Source organism: Marmota monax, unplaced genomic scaffold (genome assembly GCF_021218885.2).
Source record: "Marmota monax isolate L192 unplaced genomic scaffold, Marmota_monax_Labrador192_F-V1.1 WCK01_AAM20220418_F8-fsc00010, whole genome shotgun sequence".
In the NCBI taxonomy this organism is placed as follows: Eukaryota; Metazoa; Chordata; class Mammalia; order Rodentia; family Sciuridae; genus Marmota; species Marmota monax.
In genome coordinates, this window is record NW_026692321.1 from 28,735,071 (window position 1) to 28,752,237 (window position 17,167).

A 17,167-nucleotide genomic window follows, 5' to 3' on the forward strand; every position below is an offset into this window, starting at 1 on the left:
ATTCTTAAGGGAGTTGGTTCTGTTGATTATGAAATTAGACGGGTTTAAGGCATTTTTATCTATGTCTTCTCGTGATATTTTCTTTCTCTGCTCTTGGTTGAGTTTTGGCATCTTATACACATTTAAATAGAAAGAACAGTAGTTGTTAGCTTATTAGTAGAAAAGTAAAGTAAGAGAGCTCATTCCTTTCACAAAGGCCTTCATTCTTTACTAAAATAGAACTTTCAATATTTAGTCCTTCAAAAAAGAAAAAAAAAATTGGGTTGTGGATGTAACCCAGTAGTAGAGTACTTACCTTGGATGGATAAGGACCTGGGTTCAATCCTCAGGACTGAAAACAAGAAAAAAGAGAAAAGCATGAACATGATCTCTTTTGACTAAATATTGCCTACTGTTGATTTTGTCTGACACCAGAGGCTTCCTCTCATTCTGCATTTTAAATTCATATTTCAAAAAATTCCCCTTAGCCCTGTGCCTCCCCAGTTCTCATTAAAAATAAATAAATAAGTAAAGTGGTCAATAATTCATTTCAACATACAAACTCAGTTCAAAAGGGTTGTTTTTTTTTTTTTTTTTTTTTTTTTTTTGGTGATTCAGCCCCACAGATGTAAGGTGAAAGAGTTCCAGGGAGCAAGCAAGAGCCATGACTTTACCACACACAACTGCAAAGCACATTCTTTTCACAGTTCACCGAATCCCACGGCTTACCCTTGCTTCTGGAAAAGTAACCCTCCAATCCCTGGGGAACTTGGAGCCACTAGAAGATGAACCCCAGCATGGGGAGGGAGGGGCAGCTCTGCAAGGCCACATTTGGCATGGCACCCACCTCCCGCCTCCCTTGCTGTCCTCCCTGGAGATGTCTGCCGGGTGGGAGGAAACCCATTAACAGAAAACAGTCTGTTGTTTTCTGTTCCTACTGCAGGAAGTCCCCTGTCCCCTGCCACCCCCACATCCTCAGCCTGGAAAAATTTAGAGAGAAGAAAGGAAGCCAAGCTGTGAAGTGCAGGTCTCATGGTGGGGTCTGAAGAGAAGGGCCTCTTGTTCAAGCAATTTTCTCAAAGACTTGAAAGGACACTTTACACTCATTCATTGTAGTTTTAATGTTTCTTCAGTGCTGAAGAACCTACAAGGAAAATTACTTGGGAAGACAAATTCCTAAGCTGAATCAGATACAGCCGGCGATTGCCACGAGACCTGGCCCCTTTCATGGCCTCCGACTTCATCTTTCTCTCTGTCTCCTCTCTGTCTGATGTTGCCACAGCCATGCTGGCTTTCTTGCTGATTCTCAAACAGCTCCCACCTTGGGGACCCTGGCCCACGCTGTTCTTGTCCCCACATAGCTATAAAGTTTGCTGCCTCATCTCTTCATTTCACTTATCCCCTTGCTATATATATATTTTACGTAGCACATTTTACTGTCAGTGATTATGTTTGTGATGTGGCTCTCATGACTGGAATAAAAGATCCCTGAGAAAAGAGCTTTCTGCTACACTCTCAGCATTTAGTGTGTATTCAGCAAATATTTAATGAGGGAGGAAAAAGAGGGGGAAAGAATGAGAGGGAGGGAAAAAAGACTAAAGAACGGATCAAGCCTCCAAGAGAATGGGGCACAGGCTAGATGGGTGAGATCAGGAGCTAAATGGCGTCTATGAAAGTCGTCACCAAAAGAAACACTCCCACTATATCTCTTTCCCTGTGCCTGAGATAATTTACTCCTGAATAGTTACATTAACCTTAGTGAACTTACAAGCCAGCATTGCTTCATAAGTATGATCTTGACTGATATTTTCAAATATAAGCATGTTTATTTCTCCATGACCAAGTCACAAATATACATAAAGATATCGGTCCACAGCCAGTAAGAAGAAAAAGTTGTTCACGTGGCATAAACTTACTCTAATCAGATGTATACATTACATTTTTATCTAGCGGTACTCTCAGAGACCTTTTTGCCATGAGAATTAAGTCATTCCCCCAGTCCCAGAAGCAAAGACAATTGTAAAGTTTTCCTACTGTGTGTTCTTGATTCCAATCAGCTCCCAACCTGGGCTCCTAAGAAAGAGTCTAAGTATACAAGTTGCAGATCTCTCTTCCCCTTATTCTTTTGTACCTTCCCCCAAAATTCATGTCAACCTCTGCCTTGGTACCTATACTTTGGACCTGCTCTGACCTGTTAACTTTACTTATTTCCCAGCTCCTTGAGGAAGGTGGCCTGTCTGAGCCTCTGTGTGCTGGCTAGAGACCCTTCTGCTTTGCTTTGTAAGCATCTGCCTTCCTCCCTTGTCCCCTAGCCCAAGCCAGCAGCAGCCCATGCTACCTCGAAGTGGACCGTCTTGCATTGCCCCTAAGTCATCATTTATATTTACAGATAATTTTTTAAAAACTAAAAAGAAAGAAAAAACTTGCAATTGCAAATCCCAGAAAGCCTTTGGCATAATAATAATGTATCACATTGAAGCAAACAGCCAAATAATAATAATAATAAAATTTCCTTATTTACTTCCAGAAGTGAGCTCAGTCATTAAGATATGGGCCTTGCCAGGAGCCTGATCAATTCCTGCTCCAAGTGACCACTCCTTGCGCCTGTCCCAGACCCAGATTTTACTGGTATACAGGCCTGAGCTGAGCCAGCAAGAAGAGCTTCCCTTTGAGAGGCCAAGAAAGGACCTTGGGCTCTCTGGGCTCATGTCTCTGGTTAAACCATGACATATCCTGGCCTTCTGGGGGTCCCCGAATTTGAGTCCCAATACTGACCCTAAAGCCAATGCTGGGTGGCTTTGGCCTGGAGTTTATCTCTACTAGAATCACTGCTCTGGGAATTTCCCAGAAAATGTTTCCCTGAAAAACTCTTTGTCCTTCCACAGCCTTCCCCTCGAACAGTGAGACTGTTTATGCAAAAAAAAAAAAAAAAGTTGATCGATGAAGGGTGGTGTCATAGTGCTACAGTTAGGCTGTTTTTCTTGAAGGCTAATCACACAGTTCTATAATCATTGAGATTGAAATTCAGGGAAATAAAACAAAGCAGATAGCTTGTCATCCTTATTGGTAATGGAGAAGAGCAATGGAATGTTCAGTCATGCAAAAGTCCCTGAACTGGGTCTTCTTGTTAAAAAACAACAGCAAAAGAGTGCAGAGTGGACAAACTGAACAATAAGTAGTTGTTGAGTGATTTTGTCTCCCATTCTTGCTCCTGACTTGTGGATTTTCTAACGAAGTGTGGAAAACAAGTAGAAACAAACTACATAACTCACTAAAAACCAGATTCAAAGTAGTGTGAATAATTATGAAGTGACCACATTTCAGTAGATTCCTGGATCTTTATTAATTATTATAAAACATCATCTACTGTGTTATAGACCAGACAGCTGGTACAACTTCCAAGAAAGCCTCAAAGTGAGAAAACAGGTTGCCTTTGGTTGGTCACCCTCCTTTTTGACAGCCCAGGTAGCAGAGGCCCAGGAGTTGAAGAACTTGTCAGTAGGTACAGCAGCTCTCAGGAGATAGTGCACAAAAACAACTGTGGTTAAAAAAAAAAATACTTACTCTGAGGACAAATGTGTGTCCTGGTACAAAAGGTATTGTCTAACAGTTGAGTTACAAAGAATCAAGTAACACTGGAAGTAATACACAGGCAGGAAATTCTAAACACATAGTGTTATGGTCTGGATGTGAGGTGTCCCCCAAAAGCTCCCATGTGAGACAATGCAAGAAGGTTCAGAGGAGAAATGATTGGGTTGTGAGTTAATCCCCTGATAGGGATTAACTGAGTGGTAACTGAAGTGGTGGGGTGTGGCTGAGGGAGGTGGGAATTGGGGAGCGTGGCTTTGGGGTATATATTTGTATCTGACAAGCAGGAGTCTTTCCCTCTCTCTCCCTCTCTCTCCCTCCACCCTCCTATCTCTTTCTCTCAGCTTTCTGATCATGATGTGAGCTGCTTCCCTCTGCCACACTCCTCCACCATGACGTTCTGCCTCATCTTGAGCCCCAGGAATGGAGTCGGCCTCCTATGGACTAACACCTCTGAAACTGAGCCCTCTAAAAAACCTTTCCTCCTTTATAGTTGTTCTGTGGGGGGGCCTTTAGTCACAGCACCAAAAAAGCTGACTAAAACACAGAGTCTCAGGTCAATGTCAAAAGAATAGGACAAACCAGGTGAGAACATGTGAGTAGTGACTTTCAGAGTAGGAGCATGAATGATATCCTAGCACAGATGTCATTCATGAACTAGTGCTACAGTGGAATTGTAGTCCAAAGGACAAAGCATGGCTCCCTCTGTGCTGCCTTTGTCTGCTCTGCTGGGGAAGCAAGTTTTGGCAATGTCCTCTTTTGAAGTGCCCTTGGCAGACTCCTTCTCATAAATGTCCAAGATTTTGGATTTGGCTTCACTTCCCACCTCCTGTCTTTATATTCTTTCTATTCCATTATTTCTATGGATTTAAATAGTATCTCAAATTTCAGATTTTTAGGTCTGAGTTCCAGAATCATTTGTCCCACTGTCCATTGTCCATCCATTGAACATCTCATGGACACTGTAATTGTAAAAAGCACAAATGATTCTCTTCATTTTGTCTCCGGCTTCCCCCTAAAATACTTTGTCCCCTCCCTATCAATGAATGGCATGACTGTTCACCTATTTCTCAAGCCAGAAATGAGCTCACATTCAACACAAGTTCTGCTAATGCTACTTCCAAAACAGGTCTCAAAACTATCCATTTCTTTCCATCCTCTCAGCCAAGTTCCTAGGCCAAGTGACCATCATTTTTGCCTCGACTAATAAACAATCTTCTTAGATTCACTCTTGCTCCATACAATTCATTCAGAAGTACTTCATCAAAAGACGAATGATCATGACAGTCTCTTTCAATGGATTTCCACTGAATTTAGAAGGGTTCAGTCTTCTGTCTATGACCTAAAGCTTTGCTTTTGCCCATCTTTTCAGCCTCACCTTGTCCTCACATTCTATGGCTTTGAACATGCCAATGTGTATTAGTCCATTTTTCAGTATTATAATAAAATACCTAAGACAAAGTATCTATAAACGAAAGAGGCTTATTTACTTCACAATTTTGAAGGCTGAAAATCCAAAAAGCATGGTCCTGATTCTAGTGAGGGCCCCCTTGGCTACATCACTTTATGGCGAATGGTATCATAATAATGGGAGCTTGTGCAGGAGGAAGAAATCACATGGCACAATAGGAAGCAAGAGCAAAGGGAGGATCCAGGTTTGCTCTTTATGTAACAAGCCTCTCCAAAGAATTAGCTTAGGGTCCCATGAGAACTAGCTTAGTCCCTTCCAAGGTCAGAGCCCCCAGTGACTTACTTTCCACTATGTTCCTCCACCTCTTAAAGGTCCCACTGCCTCTACACCAATCCAAGGACCAAACTTCCAACCCATGAAACTTTGTAGGACACACTCAAACCATAGCACAAGGTTTGTGTGCTTTTAACTTAGGGATTTAGCCTTGATCTTGGCTTGTTTATCATCTTTCTCCCTCACTGGACTTCCTTGGTCACTACTTGTAAGGTCTGTTCTTTGAAAGACCCTGTTGTTAAGTATTTGATAGAAATTAATGTTGATGAATGCTGTCTGTCAGGGAGAAGAAGAAATAAAAAATAATTATTCTAGGGGTAGATGTGTAACCCTTCTTAAAAATTGGGTTCCCAGGAATCAAATTAAACCAAATACAGAAGCAAGAGATTGTAGTATTTGGTTGACTTTGGAAGAAGGGAGTATGCCAAACTATCACCTTAATTAAAATATATTATGTCCTGGGTTCCTTTCTCTCAAGGTCCAGCCTGTAAATAGCAGTGAATTTTATTTTGTTGTGGTCATTTACTGTGGAACAAACTGCCCCCCAAATATATAGTAATTTAAAAAACCCATTTGGGCTGGGGATGTAGCTCAATGGCACAGCACTTGCCCAGGATGCATGAGGTCCTGGGTTCAATTCCCAGTAGCCCCCCACCCAGACACACACACACACATGTCCTTAAAAACCCACTTTGTATTAAAGTCAGAGATTCTGTGAGTCAGATATTTAATGAGAATATAATAGAGGTGGCTCATCTTTCATCTTCATCCCACAATGTCTGGAACTTCAGCTGAAAAGATTCAGAGGTTAGGGGTTATGCTATATTCATATACAAATATTCCACAATATAACCCACTATTCTAAATAATTAATAAGCACCAACCAAAAAAGTTAGACAACAAAGACTGGGGAACTAAAAATCATCTTGAGGCTTCCTCCCTCTTGTGTGTCTGGTTCCTGGGCTAATATTATTATGAAAGATGAAGTTGCCATTATCTAAAATGGAAAAACCTGAAGGTGGGGCAGGCTTTAGAGGGCCTGGGACTTTCTCAGAGGGCAGCTTTAGTGGCTTGGTGGGATAGGTAAAGAGGACCCAGAGAAGAATGTCATGGTCCCTGAAGCCCAGACTCATGCTAACCTTTAGAGAGAGTGTGTCTCAACAATGAAAAGCCCGAGGTATGCCCCTCAGCCAGCAAGGAGTGCAGAGCCCCCTGCAGGCTTCCCGCATCAGCCTAAGCACATGGCTTCCGTGACTGAATCTGGGAGCAGAGGACCTGGCAGAGAGACTTAAGCCTTAGAATGATCAGATAAGCACACAGAAGGAATCTTATTAACAAGGAAAGGCATGGACTCTCCCGCAGAGTTACTAAAGCAAAATATGATGGGAAACTCTCCAGGCTTCAGGTAGCCCTCATTTCCAAATCTTTCTGCTCCCATTCCCACACACATCCTGAGAACTCTGATGTTCCCTCGGATTTCAGAACTCACTTTATGCTTTCCCTGCTCCCTAGACCTCCTCTCAACAGGACTGACTCTTGATACCCTTAAATTAATTACCCTGCCTTTACACTTACACACAGGAACAATTTCTCCTTCTCTAGAATTCTTTAAATGAGAGATTTTCACTTCTATAAAATACTTAATTAGGGCTGGGGTTATGGCTCAGTGGTAGAGTGCTAGGCTAGCACATGTGAGGCCCTGGGTTTGATCCTCAGCACCACATGAAAATAAATAAATAAAATAAAGGAATTATGTCCAACTACAACTAAAACAATTTTTAAATACTTAATTAACAAATGTACATCAATTACTTGCAAACTACAAAACATCATAAGATGTTTAAACATGCAAAGAAAAATGACGTATGTGCTTACCATAAGGTTGGGGAAAATATGTCATTTTCTTAAGGGGGAATTAAAAAAAAATTACAATGGGCATTTGTATCCAGAAAGTGTCTCAGACGTCATATCCCAGAGGACAACAAGAAGCAGGAAGTCCACAAAGCTTCAATCCACTGGATGGAGAAGATCAAAGGAAAGGAAAAGAAATCTTTTATTTGTTTGTCACTTCTACCGTACAACTGATTAATTATATTTTAATACTTTCTATTAATATGGAAAGGAGTATTATACTTCTATGAAAATGGGTTTTCATTCCTCTTTTAAAACGAGCCACAGAGTGGTAAAGCATTTACCCCAAATCCACAGGATCCATCAGAAGCAGAAGTGGAACCACCCAGATAGATGTCTCTAGAGTCATCTGTCTGACTCTAGAATTCTGCCTCCTTAAGACTGAAGCACATCACACTGCCTCCCTAAGACCGAAGCAAGTTGAATCGTGCCTCCCAACCAAATTGATATGCCCATGTCCTCAGTCGTTTTTACTATGCCTGCTAACATGGTCTTATTTGGCAATAGGGTCTTTGCAGAAGTAATAAAGTTAAGAATCTTGAGAAGAAATCACCCTAGAGTTAGGAAGTATGAGTGGGGGTGGGGGGAGGAACTAAATCCACTGAATAGTGTCCTTCTAAGAGAAGGGAAAATAGACCCCAGAGGCCCAGGAAAGGCCATAAGAAGATAGAGGCACAAACTGGAGTTAGGCAGTCCCATGCCAAAAACAGGGAGGATTGCCAACACCCATCAGAAACTAGGAGATGGAAATGGAACGAATTCTCCCTCAGGGCCTCCATCAACACCTTGATTTTAGATTTCTGGCTGTCACAAGCTAAGAGAATAAAATTCTGTGAAGTAATCTTGTTGTGCTGATGGACTACACTGCTCCAGGGAACCAGTGCAGACTGTCAGGATGACAGCATTCTTCACAGAGACATGGGGAAGAGAGAGAGAGAGAAAAAGAAGATTACAAAGTGTGATCCCTAAAGCTGAGTAAAGACAGTGTTCCCCAGAAGAAGGAGTGATCCCCTTTCTGCTACCTGTGACAAATTCTGGGCTCCTGTGTCTTGGTTTGGTCCTGACTGGCTGTCACATCAACAATATGCCATTTTCCTCAGAACTGCTAACAATAAATCCATTTCCTAACGGACTGGTGTGATGGTGTTCACAGATGGGAGCAACTGTCTGAGCAAGCTGGATGGCTCTAGTCACAGCTCCTGGAATATTTGTTCTCCAACATCAGAGAAGACTGAATCATTCAGTTGTACCTTTGTGGGCACACTGAAAAGATAAGCCTTCAACAAGTAAAACTAAAATCATTGGTGATGACAAACATTGGTCAACAGTAACTTGTTGACCAATAACAGTAACAGCTCTTGATGGTGCCTAAACCCTCCCCCTTAGTTCTGTTTTCACATGCAGGAATCAGGTGAAATGCACTGTCCCATAGTATTCAGCTATCATTAGCCATTAAAACATCAGCTCTGTGGGGAGCAGCTCTCTGGTGATTTATTGTGAGAAGAGAGAGAACTTTATATCCTAGGCAAATGCAAAAGGGGACTATTTGAGTCCTGGGTATTCAGGAGTGTTAGAAAAGATGTAAGGAATGGACTAGAACAAAGTGGATGAGGAACAAGAATAAATTATGCATATGTCTATTTCTTTTAGTGTTGGTTCTTCAAGAACCAAAATTGGCCATTTATTAATTCCAGGTAGGGTTTACAAAGGACCTACTAAGGACCATAAACCCTACTAGGTTGGTACCAGAGCTACTGGGATGAATAAGTCCATCTGCTCAGAAGAAGCAGATTCAGAGATTGGGGGTACATATGTAGTTTTAAGTGAGAGTAAAGGGAAGAAAAATGACACCATATCTCTCAACTGATGACAGAATTTGTCACAGTACTAGAGGAATTTTGGTGTTGAGAGCTCCATGGAGTTATCTCTGCTGAAAACAACAGACTGAAGACTTTCCAGAAAATGTGGCTTCTCAGAGAACCACACCTTCTCAGAGAACCTCCTTGCCAAAGGAGGAAAAAATGTGGCACCTTTACACAGACCGGGGCCCACCAGCATCAGCTTTTGCCTTTCCTGGGGAAGGAATAACCTGGTTCTGAGAAAATTAGCAGAAGTTTGGTGGGTAAAAGTAACTTCCTCAGTGGCTCTTGTTGGTGCCTAAGCTCTCCCCCTTAGTTCTCCCACCAGAGGATTGGTGGAATGTTTTGGTTTATGTAGCAAGATGTTACAGGGTCCTTACCAGGAAGACAAGCACATGGTGTCTTCTTCATGTAACCTTTTTGGATTTGGGGAGCACAGAATACGATAGATAGCGGGTCCATTATAAAATCCAGAGTTGAGGCAGAGGGCAGGAGGCCAGGGATTTAAGAGGAGTCTGAACTTCCTTGTTATTTGTGCATTGAACCAACTAAACATTTCCATGGAGAGCTTCTGTCCTCCCCCACCCCAGCTTCCCCACCTCCCCACATGCTGGACAGAGGGTCAGCTTGAGTAAGTCCAGCTGCAGAAATGATTGGACTAGTCTTTCTTTATCATTCCAGGCAAGAATATGGCAAATGGAGACAATTACTTGCTTAATTCAGTCCCCTTAGAATTATGTGTGTGTTTTGGTCTGTTTTCATTATTTGAGGGTAAAAATCGCTTTTAGGCTGAAGGAGCACAGTTCATTGGTACACTTACAAGTTCATGTTTTCAGGAGTGGGCAGAACTATGGGAGAGCAGTTTTTGCCCTCTTAGCTGTCCCATTTCATCTCCGATAAAAATGTATTAAGAAAAATGAAGCCAAGTGAAGCAAAGTTCAGAAGTGGCGGAGGCCAGGGTTTGACATAAAAGCTTCAGCGACTGAAGACAGAAGAGACTGAGATGAGTGGGATATTAGTGAGCAGAGCACAGCCAGCCACGTAGCAGGAGGAAAGAAGGAGGAATGGGGAATTAACTATAATTGCTGGAAACAATGCCTAGGTTACTCAGAGGGCAGCATCTAATTCTGTAAGGTCTTCGAGCGCTGTCTTACTCACCAGAGAAGCCATGGAAACCTCTGCCAAGCATATGGAATTGCCAACTTAGAGTCAGGAGAACTTACATCTGAGCCTCCTGGAGATGGGTTTGTGGACACAGATGATGGGTTTGCTCTGCGTTTTAGTAAGGAGTAAACCCATGTTTGTTGACTTCTCCTGCTGGTCTCTATTCCCTGCTGATATTTCCCTTGGCACAGAAAGATTGCTCTGAAAAAAAGCCAAATGCAGGCAGTAAATCCAGCTGTGCTCTCTAACGTTAACTCTAGCGAGGAGTTAGACGGATATAAAACAAACATGCCCGTCCTCATATTGGAGGGCAGACCAACCCCTGGAGGGGTCTAGGGAGGTGCCGCAGAAACTGAGAGAGGGAAATGGGGCTGGGAGTGACCCCAACTTTGTTATTGGTCTCCCTTCTCAGAGGATGGGGAGCAGAGCCGAAAAGATCATTCTGGAGGGGAAGCCAAGAAAATGAAGTTTCAGCGAGGCAGAAAATAAAGAAGGCCTCTTCTAAGAAAGCTGGCAGGACCAAGAGACTGCCAACTGCTTCTCACTGCAACCCCATTTTATTGGCAGCGAAGCAAGTCAAATACTGGCTATGAAGACTGGGCTTTTCTTAGAAGGGACTCTGGAAAGATTGTTATATTTGTCAACCTGTCAAAGAGAATCTTGATGACTTCTAGAACAGCCCTTTGTGCTTTCTTCCCGGGTGCTTTTGGAGCAGGTGCTTCATGTGCTGAAGTTTTCCAACTTTTCTGAGATTTAGGAGGAGGTGCTGCCTTCTGGTCTGTGACTCTGGGCAGTACCATTCTTGGATGGAGCCTTCTTGTCCACAGTGGTCACCTTAGCAAAGGGTCCTGTTTGGGGAGAAGATTTTGGGATCCCTGCCCTTTGAAGATTCTTAATTTTTATTATTTTTTAGCATAATTTTTAATTTCTTTTTTAGTTAAACATAACATTAGGATTCCTTTTGACATAATTAAAAAAAGCATGGAATATAATTTTCTGTAATTCGGTTTCCATTATTTCCCTTTTTCCTCCCCTCCTCCCTCCCTTTTCTCTGCTATACTGATCTTTCTGCTATTTACTTTTAGTTTTTTCCCTTTTTTTTTTTTAGTTATTGTATTGTGGATATACATGATGGTGAGATTCCCTGTGATCTATTTATATACACACATAGGAAATTAGGTCAGATTCATTCTTCTGTTCTTCCCTTATCCTGTCCCTTCTCCTGTCCTCTCCCTCAGTCCTCTTTATATAGTCCACCAATCTTTCTTCAATTTTGATGAAATCCCCCCCTTCCCCCCTTCTCTCTTTCTCTCTCATTTTCCTCCCTTATTTTGGACTAGTTTTCATATATCAGAGAGAACATTCAACGTTTAGTTTTCTGAGTCTGGCTTATTTCACTTAGCATGATAGTCTCCATTTCCATTCATTTACCAGCAAACGCCATAATTTCATAATTTCATTTTTCTGTATAATTGAGCAATACCCCGTTGTGTCTATAAACCACATTTTCTTTATTCATTTATCTCTTGAAAGGCACCTTGATTGGTTCCATAGCTTGGCTAGTATGAATTGTGCTGCTATAAACATTGATGTAGTTGTATCAGTATAACATGCTGATTTTAGGTCATTTGGATACTTACTGAGGAGTGGGATAGCTGGGTCATATGGTGGTTCCATTTCTAGTTTTTAGAGAGATCTTCATACTGCTTTCCAGAGTGGTCTCACCAACAATGTACAAATGTACATTTATCCCCATATCTTTGCCAGCATATATTATAGCTTGTATTTTGATCATTGCCATTCCGACTGGAGTAGGATGAAATCTCAACATAGTTGTACATTGCTGTGATTGCTAAAGATGTTGAACATTTTTCACATATTTGTATTTCATATAATTATTTTTTTATTATTATTTTTATTGGTTGTTCAAAACATTACAAAGCTCTTGACATATCATATTTCATACATTAGATTCAAGTTGGTTATGAACTCCCAATTTTACCCCAAATACAGATTGCAGAATCACATCGGTTACACATCCACATTTTTACATAATGCCCTATTAGTAACTGTTGTATTCTGCTACCTTTCCTATCCTCTACTATCCCCCCTCCCTGTATTTCATATAATTATATTTCTTCTTTTTTAAAATATTTTTTAATTGTGGATGAACACAATACCTTTATTTTATTTATTTATTTGTATGGGTTGATGAAGATCAAACCCAGTGCCTCACACATGCTAGACAAGCACTCTACCACTGAGCCACAATATTAGCTCCATATTTCTCTTTTTTTTTTTTTTGATTTTTTTAAATTGTTGGTTGTTCAAAACATTACATAGTTCTTGACATATCATATTTCACACTTTGATTCAAGTGGGTTATGAACTCCCATTTTTACCCCGTATACAGATTGCAGAATCACATCAGTTACACATCCATTGATTTACATATTGCCATACTAGTGTCTGTTGTGTTCTGCTGCCTTTCCTATCCTCTACTATCCCCCCTCCCCTCCCCTCTTCTCTCTCTACCCCCTCTACTGTCATTCATTTCTCCCCCTTGTATTATTTTTCCCTTTCCCCTCACTTCCTCTTGTATGTACTTTTGTATAACCCTGAGGGTCTCCTTCCATTTCCATGCAATTTCCCTTCTCTCTCCCTTTCCCTCCCACCTCTCATCCCTGTTTAATGTTAATCTTCTTCTCCTGCTCTTCGTCCCTACTCTGTTCTTAGTTACTCTCCTTATATCAAAGAAGACATTTGGCATTTGTTTTTTAGGGATTGGCTAGCTTCACTTAGCATAATCTGCTCTAATGCCATCCATTTCCCTGCAAATTCTATGATTTTGTCATTTTTTAATGCAGAGTAATACTCCATTGTGTATAAATGCCACATTTTTTTTATCCATTCGTCTATTGAATGGCATCTAGGTTGGTTCCACAGTCTTGCTATTGTGAATTGAGCTGCTATGAACATCGATGTAGCAGTGTCCCTGTAGCATGCTCTTTTTAGATCTTTAGGGAATAGACTGAGAAGGGGAATAGCTGGGTCAAATGGTGGCTCCATTCCCATCTTTCCAAGAAATCTCCATACTGCTTTCCAAATTGGCTGCACCAATTTGCAGTCCCACCAGCAATGTACAAGTGTACCCTTTTCCCCACATCCTCGCCAGCACTTGTTGTTGTTTGACTTCCTAATGGCTGCCAATCTTACTGGAGTGAGATGGTATCTTAGGGTGGTTTTGATTTGCATTTCTCTGACTGCTAGAGATGGTGAGCATTTTTTCATGTACTTGTTGATTGACTGTATGTCCTCCTCTGAGAAGTGTCTGTTCAGGTCCTTGGCCCATTTGTTGATTGGGTTGTTTGTTCTCTTATTGTCTAATTTTTTGAGTTCTTTGTATACTCTGGATATTAGGGCTCTATCTGAAGTGTGAGGAGTAAAGATTTGTTCCCAGGATGTAGGCTCTCTATTTACCTCTCTTATTGTTTCTTTTGCTGAGAAAAAACTTTTTAGTTTGAGTAAGTCCCATTTGTTGATTCTAGTTATTAACTTTTGTGCTATGGGTGTCCTATTGAGGAATTTGGAGCCCGACCCCACAGTATGTAGATTGTAGCCAACTTTTTCTTCTATCAGACGGCGTGTCTCTGATTTGATATCAAGCTCCTTGATCCATTTTGAATTGACTTTTGTGCATGGCTAGAGAAAGGGATTCAGTTTCATTTTGTTGCATATGGATTTCCAGTTTTCCCAGCACCATTTGTTGAAGATGCTATCCTTCCTCCATTGCATGCTTTTAGCCCCTTTATCAAATATAAGATAGTTGTAGTTTTGTGGATTGGTTTCTGTGTCCTCTATTCTGCACCATTGGTTCACCCGCCTGTTTTGGTACCAGTACCATGCTGTTTTTGTTACTATTGCTCTGTAGTATAGTTTGAAGTCTGGTATCGCTATACCGCCTGATTCACACTTCCTGCTTAGCATTGTTTTTGCTATTCTGGGTCTTTTATTTTTCCATATGAATTTCATGATTGCTTTCTCTATTTCTACAAGAAATGCCATTGGGATTTTGATTGGCATTGCATTAAACCTATAGAGAACTTTTGGTAATATCGCCACTTTGATAATGTTAGTTCTGCCTATCCATGAACAGGGTATATTTTTCCATCTTCTAAGATCTTCTTCTATTTCTCTCTTTAGGGTTCTGTAGTTTTCATTGTATAAGTCTTTCACCTCTTTTGTTAGGTTGATTCCCAAGTATTTTATTTTTTTTGAGGATATTGTGAATGGAGTGGTTCTCCTCATTTCCGTTTCAGAAGTTTTGTCGCTGATATACAGGAATGCCTTTGATTTATGCGTGTTGATTTTATATCCTGCCACTTTGCTGAATTCATTTGTTAGCTCTAATAGTTTCTTTGTAGAGCCTTTTGGGTCTGCTAGGTATAGAATCATATCATCTGCAAATAGTGATAATTTAAGTTCTTCTTTTCCTATTTTTATGCCTTTAATTTCTTTCGTCTGTCTAATTGCTCTGGCCAGTGTTTCGAGAACTATGTTGAACAGAAGTGGAGAGAGAGGGCATCCCTGTCTTGTTCCAGATTTTAGAAGGAATGCCTTCAATTTTTCTCCATTCAGAATGATGCTAGCCTGAGGCTTAGCATAGATTGCTTTTACAATATTGAGGTATGTTCCTGTTATCCCTAGTTTTTCTAGAGTTTTGAACATAAAGGGATGCTGTACTTTGTCAAATGCTTTTTCCGCATCTATCGAGATGATCATATGGTTCTTATTTTTAAGTCTATTGATGTGGTGAATAACATTTATTGATTTCCGTATATTGAACCAGCCTTGCATCCCAGGGATGAATCCTACTTGATCATGGTGCACAATTTTTTTGATATGTTTTTGTATCCGATTCGCCAGAATTTTATTGAGGATTTTTGCATCTAGGTTCATTAGAGATATTGGTCTGTAGTTTTCTTTCTTTGAAGTGTCTTTATCTGGTTTAGGTATCAGGGTGATGTTGGCCTCGTAGAATGAATTTGGAAGTTCTCCCTCTTTTTCTATTTCCTGAAGTAGCTTGAAAAGTATTGGTATTAGTTCCTCTTTAAAGGTTTTGTAAAACTCTGCTGTATACCCATCCGGTCCTGGGCTTTTCTTAGTTGGTAGTCTTTTGATGGTTTCTTCTATTTCCTCAATTGATATTGATCTGTTTAGATTGTCTATATCCTCCTGACTCAATTCGGGCAGATCATATGACTTAAGAAATTTATCTATGCCTTCACTATCTTCTAATTTATTGGAGTATAAGGATTCAAAATAATTTTTGATTATCTTCTGTATTTCTGAAGTGTCTGTTGTGATATTGCCTTTTTCATCCCGTATGCTAGTAATTTGAGTTCTCTCTCTTCTTCTCTTCACTAGCATGGCTAAGGGTCTGTCGATTTTGTTTATTTTTTCAAAGAACCAACTTTTAGTTTTGTCAATTTTTTCAATTGTTTCTTTTGTTTCGATTTCATTAATTTCAGCTCTGATTTTAATTATTTCTTGCCTTCTACTTCTTTTGCTGTTGTTTTGCTCTTCTTTTTCAAGGATTTTGAGATGAAGTATGAGATCATTTATTTGTTGGTTTTTTCTTTTTTTAAGGAATGAACTCCAAGCAATGAATTTTCCTCTTAGAACTGCTTTCAATGTGTCCCATAGATTCCAATATGTTGTGTCTGTGTTTTCATTTATCTCTAAGAATTTTTTAATTTCCTCCTTGATGTCTTCTATAACCCATTGATCATTCAGTAACCTATTGTTCATTCTCCAAGTGATGCATGATTTTTCCTTCCTTCTTTTATCGTTGATTTTCAGTTTCATTCCATTATGATCAGATAAGATGCATGGTATTATCTCTACTCCTTTATATTGTCTAAGAGTTTCCCTGTGACATAATATATGATCTATTTTTGAGAAGGATCCATGTGCTGCTGAGAAAAAAGTGTAACTGCTTGATGTTGGGTGGTATATTCTATATATGTCAATTAAGTCTAGGTTATTAATTGTGTTATTGAGTTCTATAGTTTCCTTATTCAACTTTTGTTTGGAAGATCTGTCCAGTGGCGAGAGAGGTGTGTTGAAGTCTCCCATGATTATTGTATGGTGGTCTATTAGACTCTTGAACTTGAGAAGAGTTTGTTTGAAGAACATAGCTGCACCATTGTTTGGGGCATATATATTTATGATTGTTATGTCTTGTTGGTGTATGGTTCCCTTAAGCAGTATGTAGTGTCCCTCTTTATCCCTTTTGATTAACTTTGGCTTGAAATCTATTTTATTTGATATGAGTATGGACACTCTTGCTTGTTTCCAAAGTCCATATGAGTGATATGATTTTTCCCAACCTTTCACCTTCAGCCTATGTATGTCTTTTCCTATCAAATGCGTCTCCTGTAGGCAGCATATTGTTGGGTCTTGTTTTGTGATCCATTCTACTAGCCTGTGTCTCTTAATTGGTGAGTTTAAGCCATTAACATTTCGGGTTATTATTGAGATATGGGTTGTTCTTCCAGCCATATTTGTTTATTTCTGTTACTAAACATGGTTTGTTTTCCTCTTTGATTATTTCCCCCCCTTTACTGTCCTACCTCCCACTGTTGGTTTTCATTGTTATTTTCCATTTCCTCTTCCTGTAATGTTTTGCCGAGGATGTTTTGAAGAGATGGTTTTCTAGCTGCAAATTCTTTTAACTTTTGTTTATCGTGGAAGGTTTTAATTTCATCTTCCATCCTGAAGCTTAATTTCGCTGGATACACAATTCTTGGTTGGAACCCATTTTCTTTCAGTGTTTGAAATATGTTATTCCAGGATCTTCTAGCTTTCAGAGTCTGTGTTGAAAGATCAGCTGTTATCCTGATTGGCTTACCCCTAAATG